Below are 21,832 nucleotides of genomic sequence, written 5' to 3'. Positions count from 1 at the left end.
CCGGTTCTATAGAACCGGAGGCTCCGCCCACCTGCCCCAACATCATCATGGGTGATCTGCGCATGTGTACTTGTTCCCGTTGCAAACCGGTAGTAAAGGTAAGTAGAACCCACCTCTGCAAAGAAGTGACTAAAGAAAGGCCTCCCAGTTCAGAAAATGATGCAATTGGAACACTAAAGAAATCTGGGCAAAGATTCCCCTTGGTCACCTGGTCCTCAAGCAGGAACTATGGATTTAAAATGTGCAATTTAGATGGACTCCTAAAATGGCATACCAGCTCAAACCAAGGGAGTACCACCTTGTCCAGAGTCCAGATGAAATATCACCTGAGCTTGAGCAAAACCCCAAAGCCACTCCATCTTTCCAGGGTTGAGATGAAGCCAGTTCCTCCCCTTCCAGACCCTTATAATCTCTAGGCACTCAGCTAGCACCAACCTTGTATTACCTATCTAGCTATGGGTGGAGATATATAACTGAGTATTATTAGCATACTCCATACTTATGGATAACCTCTTCCAGCAGTTTCATGTAGATGTTAAAAGTTTATGTATTCTGGAATGGATTTTCAATCAGTGCTCTTGCTAGCCATTTCTATTAGCATTGGTCCTCTGCTGTACACAGACACTTAAAATGAATTAGATCCCATGAACTCCGTAGGATTTATTTCAAACTAGACAAACGTAGGATTGTTCTATTCCCTGACCAGCCTGTAACTACTGCCCAATTTGTGTCTCCTTATATCAGTACAGTTGCACCATTAGCTGCACTGAGATGCATAAAATTAGAATTAACAAGAATAGTAAAGTCCTGGTTTCCCAACGTGACTGTTTGATTCTTCAGGTCATGGGTAAGCTGTTGTGGGTTTTTTACCCAGTAATAACAAACTGTAATCAACTCCAATGTTTGAATGCTGCCAACATTTAGCGCATCATTTGGACATTGTTACAAAGCTAAAATAGACAAACAGCGCCAATATTTCAGCCCCCGAATAATCTGCTGAAGCTTATTTCAGCTCCACACTGACTAATATTCCTTTTACGGTGCTGAAAGATTAAATATATTATGAAATGTTTATTTGAAGGAAAATTAATTCTCATTTTGCCATCTGAGGCTTTGGGCAGATTGCCTAACAGCTTAAGAATTTGCTGCAATGTTTAGCTTGGCAAGTTGGCATGGCTGCAACATTCAATTTTTTTTTCTTTCTTTCTTTTTCATTTTGCCTGCGATCATTTTTCTGCTTGTTCAGGAAATCAGTCTCCCTGGACTTGTGAAAGCAGGAAGGTCTGGAACTGGTCAAGGTATGTCACTCAATTAAATCTATGAGGTCATCTCTCATAGAAGTAAAAGCAAGGCTCAGAGAAATGGGACTGTGCTTTTTTCTTTTTTCATTTACTATCAACACTACAGTAAGAGATGAGATGTAAAATCACTGCATACATCGGAAAGGAATCCACATAGGCTGTATAATAGGCAACCCAGATAGATGTATTCTTGTTACTCTATTATATTTCTTAATATAAAATCTGGTTCAAGTCTATGGTTTTGTTGGTTTTTTTGCCTGCTTCTCAAAAAGTAGGAATTCAGCAGGGGCAGAATGACCCACCACAATCTCAACACACCAGAAAAGGTAGAACAAAATTTAAGACGTGCAATTACTAAAGTCACAACAACTCTGTGGTGGCAAGTGGGGTAGGGTGGGGTGGGGGAAGGAATACCCATGCCTTTAATCTTTACAATTTTGTTCTTCCACCCAGATTCTATCAGTGAAGTGCTTGGGCATATACTGTATTTTTCAGATTATAAGACGCACCGGAGTATAAGACGCACCTACCTTTTTTGGTGAGGAAAAGAAGAAAAAGAAATCTCCCTCTGCCTCTGCCTCTGAGCAATTTTGCCTCATTGCAGCAAACAGCCTGCTTTACTTTCATTTTCGTTTTCAGCATAGCTTGATTAGCACAAGGGAGAAAAAAATCTGCTCCAGCAATTTATCTCTTTGCAGCAAGCAGCAGAGCCCTGCGCAAAACAGCTGAGAGCAAATCAGCTGAGAGTTGGGAGGCCGATCCAATCAACTTGTGCTAATTAGGCTGTGCTGAAGCTGAAAGGAGCTGGTTTTTCTTGCTGTTTGCTTGCAAGGAGGTCACTGCTTGCTTGCAAGGAGGTCACTGCTGTGAGGCAGAGGCCAAAGGGTGGGGGCCAGTGGGTGGGTGGGGCTACATTTGGTGTATAAGACACACCTAAATTTTCACCCCCTTTTGGGGGGGGAAGATCTTATACCCCCAAAAATACGGTATTTGGATTACAAAAAGGGAAACAGTACAGTGCGCTTGGTTTTCAATGTTGAAAGTTATGCAAATTGTACATTTGGATTCTTTGTAATCTCTGGAACACTTTCTTCTCATTTCAGTTTTCCTTCTTGGCTTAGCACTTTTAAAATCCTTATGCTGCATGATAGCTTGCTACTCACATTGTCACCTATCCGTTATGTGTATTTGGAAGAAAAATTTTGACAGCTATTATATGGAGCTTCTATACCTGTCCTAAACATCACCGTTTTGATGGGCAGCAGGTTCTTCTTCACCTTTTATAGCAGCCTCTTCCAATATTTTTTTTTAATCCCCCCTCCTACTAAATCTCTTTCTACGTTTATTTATTTCTAGCACTCTATCCTAACATAGATGGAGAAAACAATTCAGCCAATCTAGACCTAGAAGGAAAAGGTGTAGGGCAGACCTGAAATATCCTGCACATGAGGGATCCATTGTAGTTCTTAAGAGCTGGAACTCATCCCAGCTTATGCATATCTCACGAGAAGCAATGCATGCCATATTTCAGGAAAGGAAATTAAGTGCACAGTAAAGTCTCCTTCAATTCTAGTTTGACTCCTGGTGACCTCATAAAGATGACCAAGTAGTTTTCTTGGCAACAGTAGCTAGGTAAGGGGTCCTTGATGCTCCCCTGAGCTTGGTTGTTTTCTTGCAGATGTTTTATTATCCAAACCAGGTAACATCATCGATGAAACAAAATTGCAAGAAAACAACCAAGCTCAAAGAGCATCAGGGAGCTCCCATTTCAACCCTGAGCTACAAATATTCTCCTTTATTGATATCCTGCACAGTTAGATGAATGCTACTTGAGGAGGAATGGAAAGGGCTACATTTAAATAGCTGCTTTTTTTAAAAAAAAAAAAAACCCTCTTGTCTCTTACCTGATGAAGGCTCAATGGGTTATCTTCTGGAAGAATGCTGGATACAAAATGCCTCTTCCTTTCTATTAAGGTGAGACAGAAATGGCATTCAGCTGATTTCAGCAAGAAGTGTTCTTTGCCTTAGTTATATTTATTCTTGCTCATGAAAAAGAGAAAGGAGGTGAGTTGATATTTCAGAAGACTTCCTGTGACCTTCCCTTTCTACAAATGGCAATGAATCGTGTGGTGATATTTATAGGGTCTGCTGCAAATTTGACAAAAAGCGTAGAATATCTCTGAAAACTATTCACAGATTTTCAACGGTTGCATAGGTAATTCCTTATAGCTTGTTCCCAGTGGTGAAATCCAATTTTTTTTTACTACCGGTTCTGTGGGTGTGGCTTGGTGGGCGTGGCTTGGTGGGTGTGATAGAGGAAGGGTACTGCAAAATCTCCATTCCCATCCCACTCCAGGGGAAGGGTACTGCAAAATTCCTACCCCACTGTGGGGCCAGCCAGAGGTTGTATTTGTTGGTTCTCTGAATTGCTCAAAATTTTCACTATCGGTTCTCCAGAACCTGTCAGAACCTGCTGGATTTCACCCCTGCTTGCTCCCCATGCCTCCTCCCTGCTCCCTGAAAACTGTGACCTATTCTTTTTCAAAACAAGTGTTTAAGTCTTCCACATCAGGAAGATCTCAATGTGAAATCGTTTTATTTATCAAAATAAAATCTGGGTTGATAAATCTGGGATCATGTGAATCCAGGATGCTACAGCAAAAGGGCTGCCATCTGGAGCCCACATCATAAAGGATTGTTAATAAGGATTGTTAAACACTCTTTTATGTTTTGGATAGTAGCTATCACCATTCTTGTAATGGAGGACCTGGATTTTTTTCAAACCTCTTCAGCTGTGGAATTCATTGTTGCCTTGTTTCAGCAGCACACAATAGGAAATATTACAAAGGAAACAAGACAATTATTATTTTTTTGATTGTAAAAGTCAACCTTTTACAAGATGTCCTGTTGTATTCGGACTTCTGCAACACCCAAAAGCATCACGTCAGCTGTTTTATCTCTTTAGAGATAGTACACTTAGAATGGGAATTTCAGTAGTGGGAAAATGAACCATGGCTCTGACTTTCTAATAGAGTATGTTTCTAAGAACAGCTTTTTTAGTGAGGGACTGGACTTTAGTGTTTCATTGCAATGCACAATTTTAGGGTCAGGTGGATTGTTGTCATCTTGTCATTTCCTCTTCCCCACCAAAAAAAAAAAAAAATAATAAGAAATTATTTTTCTTTTCTTCTTCTTTAAAATTTATATATATATTTTTAAAACAAGAAAGAAATCTCTGAGATGCTAAGTTTCAGTTGTACAAAGATATTACTATGTCGATACACTTGAAGGGTTTCCTTCCATTTTTCATGAATGGCATAGACAATTCCTAATTCTGTCCTGTTTGGTGCCTTGCGATTTCATTTAGTTCTGTTTGGATAAAAGAAAATTATGCACACATACAACTGAAACAAAAACAACCATTGTTTAAGGCCCTATTCTTCAAAATACATTGGTAAAGTCTAGAATCATCAAGTCAAAAATGGACTATGTCATTGAGCTGAACTCCCTGCTTAATATAAGATTCAAATTAAATCATTTGTGAGAGAAGGTTGTTTACTCTTTAGAAGCCATCCCTTTCCTCTGGTCTCACGTCTTTGTTTGATTCTCTTCCTTAAGAAGAATTTTGTCTGTTCTAATGTTGCCATTATTTAATAAGAAAAAACTTCACCTCTCATCACTGTTCTAGTTATTTGACTCTTTTCCAAGGACTGCTATACAAGTATACACTTGCTATGAGAACTGTTCTGATGTTAGAACATAAACTTGCCACAACGATTGCAGTTCATCACTGGATATTCTTGGCTTCTGTGACTTAATTTTCAATCAGTGGAAGCTTTTCATTTCTTCTTCCCTTCTCAGACTAGCTATGTACCCAATGACCACTTAGAAAAAAATGTAACAACTTCCCTAAAGTCCACCCCCCCCACACACACACCTTTAATTCCACTGGCAAATTTATATTAGCAATAACAATAGCACTTATTTCTATTTTATTTCTTTTATTTTATTTCGAATTTATATACCGCACCTTCTCCCGAGGGACTCAGGGTGGTGTACAGCCAGATAAAAACATACAATACAAACATTAACAAACAATTAAAAGGATATATATTAATTTGGCCCCAATTTAAGATAACAAACCAATTAAAAATTAAAAATATGTTAAAAAATATGTTAAGCCAGCCCGGCTTGCTGAAAAAAGAAAGTTTTAAGGGCACGGCGGAAGGCACCGAGGTCTTGGATTCTCCTTATCTCTAGGGGCAGCTAATTCCAGAGGGTAGGTGCCTCCACAGAGAAGGCCCTCCCCCTGGGGGTCACCAGCCTCCCTCTCTGTGGGAGCGCACAGGTCGGTGGGAGGTCATCGGTAGCAGTAGGCGGTCTCGAAGATAACTAGGTCCTATGCCACTTAGATTTATATACCGCTTTACAGTACTTTACAGCCCTCTCTAAGCGATTTACAGAATCAGCATATTGCCCCCAACAATTTGGGTCCTCATTTTACCCACCTCAGAATGATGGAAGGCTGAGTCAACCTTGAGCCTGGTGAGATTTGAATTGCCAAATTGCAGGCAGCCGGCAGTCAGCAGAAGTAGCCTGCAGTACTGCACTCTAACCACTGCACCACTGTGGCTCAATATATTATTTGCTCTTTTACTCAAAGTGATCTGCTATCAATGATACAATTATTTCTTCAGTGTGTTATGTACCATGATAAAAAAAGGGGGGAAGAGGATCTATTTTCTTCAAAGAAGTTAGTATTCGTATTAGTTATATATGTAGTTTTTTCCATATTTCTTTTTTCTTTTCTATGAAATGCCATACTGTCAAATTAATGCTTTGGCCACTTCCAATACTAGATTATACATTAATGTTATATTAGTTGCCTAAGTGTTCCAGAACCTATTTTCAAAAGCTTCCGTTCAATGTTTGATGTTTTCATGAGTTTATAAAGGACAATTGTCCTTCTGTTCAAAATCAACAGATGTTTGAAGTGCTGATGTTCTTCCAATTGGAATTTGCTTGCTTTCTTACTTTTAAAACACTTTTTGGAATGAGAATTCAGCTATTCATGTCTATCATGTGTCATGAATCTGTTTTAAGCAATAAGTTAGGTCCAACCCATTAATTTTAATTAACACTTAATTTCACACAGTAGAAACATAACTGATACCAGGAAAATGGTGTAAGAGGAAAACCACCATGTACTTAAATACTTATAGCAGTGGTGAAATTCAATTTTTTTTACTACTGGTTCTGTGGGCGTGGCGTGGTGGGCGTGGTGTGGCTTGGTGGGCATGGCAGGGGAAGGATACTGCAAAATGCCCATTCCCACCCCACTCTGAGGCAAGCCAGAGGTGGTATTTACTGCTTCTCTGAACTACTCAAAATTTCCTCTACTGATTCTCCAGAACCTGTCAGAACCTGATGGATTTCACCCTTGTCTTATAGGTTTCAAATATTTTTTTCATTCTAGTCATACATTGTAGGTAGGGTCTCTACAGAGTAACCCTATATCTACTACTATTTGATTATTTCCCTAGCATTTTCTTTTTTAATTTGGGATATTTTGCTCTGATTTATTTTTCACAGTTGTACTCATTTATGATGCCACTCATTCACTTATAATATCCCACAAAGGTATCCCAAGCCCATGGAAGTTCCTTTGAAGTGACTTTTGAATAAGTTCTCACTTCCTACATCCAGAATATTGTTTGAAATGTCACCCCCCACATCAAAAGTCCCAATTACTAAAAAGATCTAACTACAGTTTGGTGAAACTGTATCAAAAAATAGCAAGAACATCCTTAGACTATTTCAGTAGGAACTATCCTATGACTAGGTAGAAATGCCACTACTTGATGTTGACTCAATACAAATATGTATTTTAAAGATTAAACCTGGCACAACTGAAAATTTTCACATGCAGTGAATCATAAAACACATAGTCTATTTTGCACTTATTTGTGGGGACTATGTGAATCAGCCTTGGGTCTACTGTTTAAACACAGAAGCTCTTTAAAAAAAAAATTACAAAAAGGTTTTTAATGTTCATTCAAGGGAGTTTTATAAAGCTGGATTGTCTTCTCTCTCTCTCTCTCTCTCTCTCTCTCTCTCTCTCTCTCTCTCTCTCTCTCTCTCTCTCTCTCTCTCTCTCATTTCTTTATCCCCTTAAAACCCTTTCAGATCAATAGAAAGTCCCTTTTTTCCAGGCCATAAATATATTCACCAATCAGTATGTGTCTTTAGTTCTTCTCATCTCTTTAACATATGTCTTGACATTTGAAAAGAATGTTTGGCAGGTGAAGAAAGCAAGCAAGAAAAAAAAAGTTCCTTTCTCATTGTGCAATGAGATGTTGTTCTCTGGTCTGTCTGTCAGACAGCCCTGAAATGAAACCATTCTTCAAGGCATGTTCCCAGCTGGACAGTAGCTCCGTGACAATGGACAACTCAGCAGTAACTGAAGTTATAGAAGAACTGTCTGACTCAAATTTTTCTGATGAATCAAGGCCTACAAGCTTTAGATCTGCAGGAACGACTGTGGCCAATTTCTCTTCTGTGCTTTCCCTTATTTCATTATTTCTGACACTGCTGAGATGAAGCTTTGTTATATACCACAAGCCTGTGGCAGTGGACTGGGGAGATAAGAGTTTGCTAAGACAGAGAACACACAAGCTGAGAAAATGTGTGGAAAATTGAAATGACAAGGGTGTGTTGATAGTTTGTTTTTTTTGAGCAATTGTGTCTGGATTAAAAAGGTAGCTAGTCAGAAGCAGAGCGAAATGAAATATGGGCTGACCATGCCTTCAGATTTAAACAAAACCTGAATATTTAAACCTCTTAAGACAGTTATGTGAGATAAACCAATTCACCTTAACAGAAGCAGAGCTACTGCTGTTTCTTGAGTTTTTTTTTTAAAAAAAGCATGTCTGTCAAATGGTCTTCTGTACAATTTATTTATATTTATGGAAAAAGAATCTGGCTGTATCCATCATTTTAACAATGTCATCATCTCAGCTTATATCATCAATGTTACAAGACTGTTGACATGCAAAGAAACTAGCACATTCCTGGATTGTTCTGGCTGTTTCTCCCTCAGTGATTTGGTTTTTCCCTCAGTGATTTGCAATGCTTACCTTAACAAACCATCAAATTAGAAATGGAAAAGTTCTACCCAACCAGAAAGATTGGATAATTCCCAGCATCTTTCACCCTGTTAGCTAGATTAGGTGCCATCCAATCATTTTCAACTCCTAACAGATACATTTTCTTCATGATGATCTACCCTTAAATTGGTCTTCCAATGGAGCACTTGATGCCCCTGGAAGTTGTAATCTCCTGCTGGCTTCCTTCCTCTTTCTCCTTTTTTTTCCCATCTTCCCCAGCATTAAAGTCTTTTCCAGAGAGATAGATTTTCATATTAGAATAACTTGACCCTAGACATTTGTACCTCAAGTGAATACTTTGATGATCAATTTATTTGTTTTTTTTGGCTGTCCATGGTAGTTTAGGCACCCTCTCTAATATGAAAGTTCAAAAGCCCTGAAACATTTCTTATCCTCCAATCTAATTTATTTATTTTATTTTTATTTATTTTATTTATTAAATTTGTTTGCCCCCCATTTCACTGAAAGATTCACTTCACTTTATTAGAATATCACAGGGAATACCAAGATTCACACAACATTTAAATACCTTTTCCAAGGCCTTCTTGGTTATTCTGCCAAATGCTAAATGCGGTGTATTTTTTGACTGCTTGGTTTTTTTGTTTTTTTTAAAAAAAATACTTTGATGGTTGGTCATAAAAAGCAAAACTTATCTATCACTTTGATATCTTCATTTACATTTTTAAGGTTGATTGTTTTACTTGCTGTCATTTTTTGGTCTTTATATTTAATTTTAGTCCTTTTTTTTCATTTTTCTGCTTAAGTTTTATTACTGAAGCCTGCATCGGGATAGTGTCATCAGTATAGCATAGGTTATTGACATCTAATTGTAACACCACATTGATCTTCCAATCTGGCTTCCCTTAATATGTATACAAACAGACGTTGAATAAAAAGGGGGGAGAATAGATTGCCTTATCTGCCTCCTTTGCAAACTTTGTAGCCAGTAAGTTACATCATATTCTGGCAGTGTAAGAAACACATATTTCTACAAATAACACTAAGTATAGTCTATATATTTTTTCTGTTGTGATACTGGAATTACAATCTGGGCCAGATCAAGGGTCCTCAAATAAGTTTTTTTTATTTTCTATATTCTAATATTCAATATTAATATACTCAGTTCAGTATATTATACAGAAAGCTTTTTGGAATGTAGTACTAAACAAACTAATTTCCTACAGATCTGTTTTTATGTTTTGAAAGTTAATGATTGATTACTTATTATCAAGTTGGTATCAAATTTTAGCGACCATATAGATAAATCTTCTTCAGGATGATTTGTCCTCAGCCTGGGCTTTTATGTTTTCAACAATGCACTCATGTTAGTCTGTTTCCAAACTCTGGTAAGTTTTATTCAGGGTATTGCATAAAAGTAAACATTCAGGTATTAAGACCTTTTAAAATTCTTTGTAAAATTCCCCTGAAAATCTATTAGAATCTGGAGATTTTCCATGTTTAAATTTTAAAGACTTCAGAAATTAAAAGGAAAAGGAGTTTTGATAAATTGAAAAAGGACAATTGATGAAATTGCATGTTCTGTTGAGCTATTTCTAAAAACATTAATCAGTTTAAATGTTTATTAATTTTAATTAGTGATGGATTGTTTTAGGAGTATAGTTGATGAAAAAAGTTAAAATTCTTTATATATTTGATTTTAATCATCATTGAGTATTTCTATTTTTAATCTATTTTTCCCCTTAAGTTTTATTTATTCACCAGCATTGTAGAATTTTTATATTCATAATATTTTTTTTTGATTTTTTGATTTTGATTTATATGCCACCCTTCTTTAGAGACTAAGGGCAGCTTACAAGGCAGTAAGCAATAGCCTTCATACTTTTGTATATTTTATACAAAGTCAGCTTATTGCCCCCACAAACCAGGTCCTCATTTTACCTACCTTAGAAAGGATGGAAGGCTGAGTCAACTTTGAGCCTGGTGAGAATTGAACTCGCAGTAATTGCAGTCAGCTGGAAGCTAAATACTACCTTTAACAGTAGCATTAGTCTGCTGCGCCACTCAGGCTCCTTTGCTTAGCCAAAATAATTTGAGAGGATGTTATGATTTTAAGATGTACTAACCAGGACTTCCCCTATCATCAACATTATTCAACCCAGCTATAGAAGTGCTGGCAATAGCACTTCAATCCAATGATCAGATTTATGAGATAAAATTGGGTGATAAATCATGGCTTTGAAATTTATTTGCAGATGATACGGTTCTGACTCTCCCAAATGCCTCCCATTCAGCTAACTGCATTAGGAATGAGTTACAAGAATTTGTAAAGGTGTCAGAATTATTTATTAATATCCATAAATCACATTTCGTATTTTTCATATCCTCCCAAACCTCAAAAGAAAATTTCTATAGGTTTAACGATTCCAGTAGAAAAAAGATAAGTATTCAGGGATCAGTATTACCAAAAATATTGTTACAATTATGATTTTAGAAATGAAACATGGAAATATTAAATTGGAGTTAAGTTGGAAATAAGTTAAACAATATTTTAACACTTTAGGGCAATTTGCAGTGGTTAAATCATTGAAAAATCATTGAAAGATTTAATTCTCTGTTTCAATGCTTCCCAGTTGAAAATCCAGAATAGATTTTAAAATATTGGCCAAACAAATTAATAAATAGTAGAAAACTTTGCTCCCATAGAAAAAAAAATCAGAATCAATACAAGGATTTTTATAGTTTTTTGGGAGCAGAGACGGTAGAACATATCGAGCCTGAGAACATATCAAATTGTGTGATAAGGGCATATGATTCCATTCATTCTGGAACAACCTTCTAAATAAATACAATACAAATTGAATCTATACTAGAGGCAAGTAATTCTATAAATTGATAGTTCTTTCACCCAAACATTTCCACAGAATAAACAGGATTGAAAATATTTTCCTAACAATGATACTCCAAATTTGAAAATAGGTAAGATAGACTTGATAAAGTATGCTTTTTATCTAACTCTTTTAACAGGACAATCATTGTAGCATAGCTTAAAAGAAACTTTTGAGAGGAAATAACTGATACAGAATAAAATATTTTATATAGCAATAGGGAACCTTAAGATAAAGATCAGATAGAGCGATGAATAGGTGACAAGTTACCATGGTTTTGTTTTGTTTTGATCAAAATAAATCTCTATTGAAAAATAAAGATGACAGAATCTTAGTAAATCAAACTTATACTGATGTTGAGAAATTAATTCTTAACTGTAGGACAACCAAGTGGGGGCATTTCAAAAATCCATAATTTATGTTGGAATTTAAAAAAAGGAGATTCACTGCTGGTTTAAGGAAAGTTGGAATGCTGTTCTCAGCAATGGTGAAATCCAAATATTTTTACTACCAGTTCTGTGGGTGTGGCAGGGGAAGGATACTGTAAAATCTCCATTCCCACCCCACTCTGGGCCAGCCAGAGGTGGTATTTTCTGGTTCTCATTTTTTTGACTACTCAAAATTTACGCTACCGGTTTTCCAGAACCTGTCAGAACCTGCTGGATTCAGTAACCCCATACTGGAGAAAAATTGGATGGATTATGGAGATGAGGTAGATTCACACAGCTTTACTGTGAGAATTTCAATGGAGGAATCATTGGTCCTTGACTCCAGTTACTGAAGATTGGCATGTATGTATTAAATTATTCTTCCAGGTTTTTCAGAGCTTATTAAAAAAAAGGGGGGGTATCTTTCTTTCAATTGTTGTGGTCAGGTGATAAAGTTATGCTCTTTTGGAAAGATAAGCATTATTATTAAACAAAGAATTGAAGAGTTACAGGCGTACTGCACTTATTTACAGGACAAATCTCAAGCTTAGAAATAAGCAATTTATCTAGTTTATTTTAGTTCCTAAAATGATAATTGCTCATCATTACAAAACTTTAGATAACTTAATGAGTGACATGTGGATTAATAAGGCCTTTTCAATTGCTACACTAGAAAATATGATAGATAAAGTTAAAATAATAGAACATCAGAGACCGGAATTACAGTTGAATCAAATTCTGAAGGACTTTATATTTTATCTCAATTGCAAGAGACTTTCTTATTAGCAACCCTTTACACAACAAATAACCATGTGCATATTATCTGTTTATTTATTTATATAGCAGGACTTATTTTTTTAGTTTTTACATCTTTTTTTCTCTAATCATTATGGATTAATATTATTTAATTGCTTGATATTTATTCATCATATTCAGCAAATATAATACATTAAAAAGAAAAAAAATATGATTAAATCCACTCACTGTGCTCTCGGTTGACATCTTATTTTATTTTGCACATTCCCAGCATTATAGACTTCTCAAGAATGGATTTCGGGAGGAAAATGGCAGACTGAAGATGGCGGTTTCCTTCTTAATATGGACCGTTTTTGTTTTTTGTTTTTTTGGCTATGAACAAGGCTGCTACAAATAAATTGACTAGTACAACCCACTCTGGACAAAGAGATGATGCAAGATCACCCAAGCTGATCTCTTTATGGTTGCTCATCACAAAAAGATCTCAAGACAGTGATCTTTGGAAAGGGGGAATTGGGAAATGAGGCAATTCCACATAATTGCTCCAGCTTCATATGAAGCTTTGTCAAAGGACAGTATGCTTGTGTACTTTCCATATTAACCATCTTTCGAAATTTCCTATAACTGCTTCAAAAAGGTTAGACGTCTTCAGAATGACTAGGCTGGAACTACCACATGAGTTCCTTCAATCCGAAATATAAGAATACGAAGATTTATTTATATAATCCTTAAGAATTTAAAATAAACAGCAAAAACTAAGGCAAGGTTTTGGCTAGACAAACCAAGTTTTAAATGGATTAAGGACTTAGAAATGCTAGAATATTGAGCTTTGAACATTCAATCTTTGAAATTATTTTTAAAGAATAAGTGCATGCTGTGGAAAAGAAAAACTGTTTTTGAGATTGGAGAATTAACAAGGCAAACAACTATAATTGTGTTCAGACAAAGCTTTGAGCTTTGTGTTTTCTTGGGAACAATCTGTTCATAGACGAAGATGCTATAGAAAAGATATGCAGGAAAATTTACCGAAGAAAAACACGAGTCTTTGAATAAGAACTTCTTAGCAGATATAAAGACACAATTGGATGAGCCTTGAAAAATTAAGAAGAAAATAAACATGACATTCCCAGAGAGCATTATATTTTGTTTTTATTCACATACAAGCACACACAAAAAACTCACATCTGTTTAAAGTACTGAAGAAATTTGTAAAAAGAATCAGTAACCATTTGAATGAACTACAGAAAAAGATTGTTCTGTGTATGGGAAAAAAAGGGATATAAAGCCAGTTTATTTGACAAGGATAAAATGAGACACATTGTGTTCTGAGTGGTTTTGTATGCTGGTATCTGAACTGGAAAAATACGGTATACTAGATTTGCTTACATTTAATAAGGTGTTTTAGATCATTATCCTATAATTAATTTATGTATCCTAATGTTATAATATTCATCCTGGCTTTCGTCTGGCTTTTTACTCAAAGTAAGGAAGCTTAGTAAAATTATTTCTCCTTGTTATGCTAAATTTTAGTCTTTTTAATACTATCAGGTAACATAAATTACTTCATATTTGAGAAATGTGGATGTATTTATACTTTACAGTTAAGATGTATAATGTTTATTTGAATGGTATGAATTCAGTGGTGAAATGTAAAATTTGTTACTGCCGGTTCTGTGGATGTGGCTTTGGGCAGGGGGAGGGGGGTAATGTGACTGGGTGGGTGTGACCAACTTTTCTTTTTTACTTTTAAAAGCATTTTTTTCTACAATCTCTTCGGCCAAGGAGGTTGCAGAAAAAAATGCTTTTAAAAGCCTCTGATGATCAGGCAACTCATCTAGGATTGTCAGCAGCTTTTAAAAGCATTTTTTTCTACAGCCTCTTCGGCCAAAGAGGCTACAGAACAAAATGCTTTTAAAAACCTCTGATGATCAGGCAACTCATCTAGGATTGTCAGAGGCTTTTAAAAGCATTTTTTTCTACAGCCTCTTCGGCCAAAGAGGCTGCAGAAAAAAATGCTTTTAAAAGCCTCTGATGATCCCAGCTGAGCCGAGCGATCATCAGAGGCTTTTTTTTTAACTTTTAAAAGCATTTTTTCCAGCCGAAGCGGTTGTAGAAAAAATGCTTTTAAAAGTAAAAAAAAAAAAAAAAGCCTCTGATGATCGCTTGGCTCAGCTAGGCATGGGGGGGGGCACGTAGGGATTTTTGCTACCAATTCTCCGAACCACCTGCCACCATCGCTACCGGATCAAGTGATCCGGTCCGAACCGGGAGCATTTCACCCCTGTATGAATTGCTATTTAGGCATTTTGTCTGGAACTGTTGGCTCAAATGGGAAAAGTGTTGTGTAATGAAGCTTGGAGAAATGGTCTCTTTGTTAGTGTTTCTTTTATTTGGTTTACATTAGGATATTGTAACCATTTTATGCTTTTAAATGAAATTTTGCTTATAGTTAAGAACTGATATGTTGAGTTTTATATATGTTAATTAATGCTAATATATTGGAGCTCTGGATTTTTTTGTTGATAATTGGATTGGAGAAGATGTTACTTATTTGATTTCTGTATATAATAATTTTATATTTTTCAACTAAGAGAAGAAGAAGAGCTTATGAAATCAACTACAGTTGTCATGATGATGGTGGGAAGGAGGGTTTCTTTCTTTCTTTCTTTCTTAAATCTTTTATTCTTTTTTTAGTTTATTGCTCTATATAAAACTTTTAATAGAATTATTACAAAACTTCTCAAGAGACCTAAGGCTTCACATAAGGTGTCCAAAATACAAAAAAATAGAGCCCAATTATTGTGCCCCAAGTGAGAAGGGTGGATTGGCCATTCTCCAAAGTCAATGACTGGTTTATTTTTCTTGTTTTACATATAACAGCCCAAGTGAATAAGCTCATTGATAGGAGCTTTCAGTGACTGGGTACTATTCTCATAATTCAATCTCATTAAATTAGTATGCACATTTTTCTTCTATTAAGCAGATTTGTTGAGATCAGTATTTAAAATTCCACTCTTTCTGTGTGATCCCAGCATGTTTGAATTTTTATCTTCTCTATTCAGAATGAAGAAAATATCTGTCTTTTCTGTTGTAGATTCTACTCAATTTTTTGTTTTGTTTTTTAAAAAAACAAAATTGAATTAGTCAGGTACCATGAGGTGGGACGTGGCCCCTGATATCTGTCTAGATAAATGCCCACAGTCTTGATCTATCCCTGATGACAATCCATATCTCTTTTAATATTTTCCAGTGATTTTCATCATGTCCACCTAACTTACCTTAATGTTGCTGTTGATAGTTAACACATGTTAGTTCATTGCTGAAATTTGACTTGAAATTTTTAATATGGGCTTATACAACAGAAAATTGGCTTTCTGAGCTTTCTAAAGAGCCATCTTTAGCTTCTTGGATAAGAAGCGAAACTTTTTCAAGGAAAAAAAAAACCCAAGAAACTCCAATTGTCTTTTGAAAAGCACCTTGGGGACACCCTAATCTGAATGATTGAGAATCTCCATAGATCAGGGGTGGGCAACTATGGCCCTTTTATGACTTGTGGACTTCATCTCCCAAAATTCCTGAGCCAGCCATGTTAGCTCAGGAATTCTGGGAATTGAAGTCCACAAGTCATAAAAGGGCCATAGTTGCCCACCTCTGCCATAGACATTTGACTTTCTAAAAAAAAAAAAAAAATAACTATCAAGCTAAGCAAAATAAAGCCCTCTGATTCATTGAAAGGGGAAAAAAAATCTTATGATCTAACAATAGTTTTTAAATTATGCTACATCAACTAATTCCAACATAATCCAGAACAAGAAGCTTTTCCATTGTTGTAAATAACAGCAAAGAAGCCAAACTAAATATTAGGCAATTATACAAGGAATGTACAGGTATCTTCCACTTACAACAGTTCATTTAGTGAACATTCAAAGTTACGATGACCCTGGAAAAAATGACTCACCACCATTTTTCACAGCATCCCCATGATCATGTGATCAAAATTCAGATGCTTAGCAACTGGTTCATATTTATGACGGTGGACGTGTCCCAAGATCACGTGATCATCTTTTGCTACCTTCTGACAAACAAAGTCAATGGGGAAGCCAGATTCACTTAACAACCAGTTTACTAACATCAGCTGCAGTGATTTACTTAACAACTGAGGCAAGAAAGGTCGTAAAATGGAACAAAGTTCACTTAAACAAATGTCTCATTTATCAACAGAAATTCTGGGCTCAGTTGTGGTCATATGTCAAGGACTATCTGTATTTCACTTTATAGTATACAAAGAAGGACAGAAATCCATTATAATATAATGTTATGAGATAGCTGGCTATCACAGATACATTGTGGTAGTTTTTCCTTAAAATTAAACATCAAGCACCATCTTGGAGCTGATAAAAGAACATTCAACTATTTTATCAGTGTAGGATCATAAAAATATGCTAATGAACATCAACCTCATAGCCTTCCAGGTGAAACATGGTCCTTCCAGTGGCTTTTGAACTATTATATACTGTCTCTACTTTTACCACTTTTAATACCTAGCTTTGCATTTTAAACCACCATTTTATAGTGTAATATTAGCCTTGCATTGTATCACCATTAAATAACTGCTTTCGATATATCAACTCTTTAGGAGCCACCTAAAACCAGCTGGTCAGAGTAAATGAATAAACAGTTTCTCGATGTTCAGTAAAGTTGACCAGTCCTTCATATTCAAGCAGGGAAAAAAAGGTTTTAAAATGCATAGGAGTGCTCACATATCATAGCATCTGTCTGCCACTTTATGTCATTTCTTGGGATCACTGCCCTTTGCAGCTGCTACGCAGTCCCTGAACAAGACTTGGCTATTTCAATGGCTTAGCAAGAAATGCTATGTGAGTTCTCTAGATTCTCCTATGCATCTTTTTCTATTTGCATCCTAAGTGCTGCAATGGCCTTAAATTCTTCCTGGAATGTTAAAAATTCATCATTGTCATCTATCAGTTGGTCCAATGTCAATATCCTTGCTTCTATCCAATTTTTCCATATCACTGTTTTATTCTCAATTCTTAAAAGTTGGAAATCAACTTCAGTTGGTTGAATAGAAAAAGACTTGAATCTTCTTTTATTAGACATTTCCATAAATTTCTAACTGATGTAATTGTCTCCAGGGATAACTAGAGTTTTATGGCAATTTAGATCTTAATACAGTCCATCCAACCAAAGGCGCCATATACATACTGCATATTTTGAAGTTGCCCCAAAATTTTGTATAGAAAAGGGCCATTAAAATAGCATTTTGTTGGAGATGTAATAAGGAAAATGATTGTTTAAAACACATTCTTTTACAATGTCCTATACTTACTAAGTTTTGGGAGAAAGTAGTGGATTATAGTTATATGATTGTGCAGCAAAAGTTAAAATTTTCAGAGGACAATATTCCCTTGAACTACATACCTAATACACAAAAATTGTAATGCAAATGGATCCTTTCTTCCCTTACTGTGATGAAAAGACTAATATTGCAGCATTAGAAAGAAAAACATATGGCTCTGTCACTGAGTTGACCGAAGTCCTGATCACACTTGCTACCTATTATCTAATTGCCTATATGTCAGGGTTCCGAATGCCTGATCCAGTAGCGTTGGAGACGGGTGGTTCGGAGAACTGGTAGCAAAAATCCCTGCCCGCCCCCATGCCTATCTGAGCTGCGCAATCATCAGAGGCTTTTTTTTTTTAGTTTTTAAAAGCATTTTTTCTACAACCTCTTCGGCTGAAAAAATGCTTTTAAAAGTAAAAAAAAAAAAGCCTCTGATGATCACGCAGCTCAGCTGGGATCGTCAGAGGCTTTTAAAAGTATTTTTTCTATAACTTTTTCAGAGGTTGTAGAAAAAATGCTTTTAAGAGCCTCTGATGATCCGAGTTGCCTGATCGGCAGAGGCTTTTTTTTCTTTTAAATGCCTCTGACGATCCAAGCTGAGTTGCCTGATTGGCAGAGGCTTTTAAAAGAAAAAAAGCCTCTGCCGATCAGGCAACTCAGCTGGGATGTCAGAGCCTTTTGAAAGCATTTTTTTTACAATCTCTTCGCCAAAGAGGTTGTAGAAAAAATGGTTTTAAAAGTAAAAAAAAAAAATTGGCCACACCCACCCAGTCTCATTAACCCCCCACACACACCAAGCCAGGCCCACAGAACTGGTAGTAACAAATTTTAGATTTCACCACTGCCCAGGGTGTGTCATTAATCACATTCGCCAACGGAGTAATTTCGCGGGTTGTAGACGTCACTCCCCTCGGCTGCTGTAGGTAACCCTAGGATACAGCCTTGATAGAGATAAGCATTGAATGTGCATGTTCTTTGGCTGCTGTGCCATTTCACCAGCTTCCCATCCCCGCTGGCCAATGGCAACTCAAGAGCAGGCCAGGGATGCTTTGCGAGTTGACATTATATATGTAGACTTTGTATGGACACGTATAACAAAATATGGGAGTCATTTATATAAATACATTAGGTTAGAAAAGCATGATAGTTATATAAATGTATTAGAAATATATATGTAGAATTGTAATTATTTACTGTTAAAATTATTTTCCTCTTTTTTCTTTTGTTATATTTTCTCATTTTTTAAAAAAGGCATTTTTATCTCTTTTTTCCTTTTCTTTGACAATATATCTATTTTATTATAATTATCTCTAGGATTTGTTTTTTGTTTAATTTATTTATTTGGTTATTTTAAAAGCAATAAAAGTAAATTTTAAAAAACTCTTTCTGGAAGGTTGAGAACAAGGTATCAGCGTTCAGGGAAAAAAAGCATGTGCATGTAACAAAGCCAAATATATAGCAAATCAGTACAAATCAAATTTAAATTGGTCTCAGATTTAATGAGATCATAATTGGATTCAAATTTGTGATTAGAAATTTGATGGTAATATAAACACTGGGATTCCTGGTTGCCTGTGATTGAGACCTTTGGATGAGACTAGAAGACTTCATTATTAGCAAAACTACTTGCATCAGTTATCCCTTGAGGGCAAAAATTTAACTTGATAAATTCAAGAGAAGAAGGAAGTGAGGCTAAAACATAAAAATAAAGAAAAAGTCTCCGCCTCCCACAATCCCCCCACCCTTTTTATTTAGGAGAATAATGGAAAGTATTAATAAGATTCTAGATCTAGAACAAAATACAGAGGCTATATGGGTGCCCTCACAAATCATAAAGCACCTTTGGGGCTTCCAATACAAATACACTGTATTAGAAATGTCTGTTTCTCAAGATCCGATGTGATGTGAGGTTATAGCTTGTATATTTGTAAATAAACCATATATTTGCACATGCACAATGACTGCTTGTTTTCAGAAAATGTTATTGTCTAATATTATATTGAAATATTTTAAGAGGGATATTTGGTTGAAAAATAGGATATCTCACATTATATGCAATTGCAGCTATTTCTCCTTTCCCATGGGTATATCATAATGGTTAAGACAATGGTCTTTTAAATGTATTGTGCAGATATGAAATGTGGCAACTTAAAGAATGAGGGAAAGAAGATAGATGCCTCCAAACAACAGATTTAGAAGTGGCTACTGAGAATACCATAAATTTCAAGAATCAGTCATGTCTGGATGAGAAGAAGGCTCACTGAATGAATTATCATGCATACAGAAACTCACATGTTTGCAGCATGTTATGTGAGGCGAGGATGGACTGGGAGAAATTATGACATTTGGCAATGCTGGAAGAAGTATAATATCTTGGTAAGGCCACACTTGGATTACTGCGTACAGTTTTGGTCACCATGATGTAAAAAAGATGTTCAGACTCTAGAAAGAGTGCAGAGAAGAGCAACAAAGATGATTAGGGGACTGGAGGCTAAAACATATGAAGAATGGTTGCAGGAACTGGGTATGTCCAGTTTAATGAAAAGAAGGACTAGGGGAAACATAATAGCAGTGTTCCAAAATCTCAGGGGTTGCCACAAAGAAAAGGGAGTCAAGCTATTCTCCAAAGCACCTGAGGGCAGGACAAGAAGCAATGGATGGAAACTAATCAAAAGAGAAGCAACATAGAACTGAGGAGAAATTTCCTGACAGTTAGAACAATTAACCAGTGGAACAACTTGCCTCCAGAAGTTATGAATTCTCCAACACTGGAAGTTTTTAAGAAGAGATTGGACAACCATTTGCCTCAAATGGTATAGTGTTTCCTGCCTGAGCACGGGGTTGGACTAGAAGACCCCCAAGGTCCCTTCCAACTCTGTTATTCTATTCTATTCTATTCTATTCTATTCTATTCTATTCTATTCTATTCTATTCTATTCTATTCTATTCTATTCTATTCTATTCCTATTCCTATTCCTATTCCTATTCCTATTCCTATTCAGTAGACGAGGAAGATAATGGATAAAATAGATGAGAAAGATTCTTGGTATGTCCTTGAAGAGCTAAGATTTGTTACCAAAGTTGGTCAAGGTGAGGAACATTTGCCCATATAACCCTCAAAATGTGAAACCTGACTTCCTAGAACCTAATTAATCGAAGTCATATGAGATCACATATGTTTATATGTCTTTTGTTTCCTGTTCTTTTTTTTTATACCTAATCCCCAGCGTATGATAAACTGTCCAGTCTAACAATACACCACATAAAAATAATAAATTGAGGAATACAACAGCAAATAAGGTAAATTCATGTTCTGAGGGAATTGATTGGGCTTGATAGTCTCCCTGTAAACTTGCTTTTATATGATTCTATTAGTGGGAGGAAACCAAAATGTGAATAATGAAATCCCTAATAAACTAGCCATGTTCCTCTTTAACAACCCCATTTCAGACGGAATTTAATACAAAACAAAACAGAAATCCAAGCTAACAACACAGCAGCTTGAATATTTTCTAGCCACTCAGTGAAGTATTGAAAAGACGGGCCTTTAAATATAAGTGTTCATTATTAAAAACCATTGGGAGCTTTTGGAAGAAGACAAACACATCTTATTTAATGGCCTTTTGGGAGCAACGTATTCATAATAAAGAGGATATAAATCTCTTTTCTGGTTCCTTTATTTGATTCATTGGCCCACTGGCTCTTCTGCTGTGCCTATCTTCTTCCATCAGCAACTCAGGAGAACTTTTAGTTGCTAGAAAATTCACAGGGAAATTTGTCAAGGGTCTTTAATTGATTTGGAACCCAGCCCATATTTAAAATTAAATGATAAGGGAGGGGGTATTTTTTCTCACAACTTAAATAAGAACACAGTTTTCAAAGGTTGCATCTTTGCCTTTTTGACCAGACAAATTAGCCATTATGTCCTCTTGAGCAATTCATTAGTTCTTTAATGGCTGCAGTGACATCTGCT

This window comes from Pituophis catenifer, unplaced genomic scaffold (genome assembly GCF_029215685.1).
Source record: "Pituophis catenifer annectens isolate HBS135680 unplaced genomic scaffold, rPitCat1.0.hap2 SCAF_3, whole genome shotgun sequence".
Classification (NCBI taxonomy): domain Eukaryota; kingdom Metazoa; phylum Chordata; class Lepidosauria; order Squamata; family Colubridae; genus Pituophis; species Pituophis catenifer.
This window is presented reverse-complemented; position numbering follows the sequence as displayed.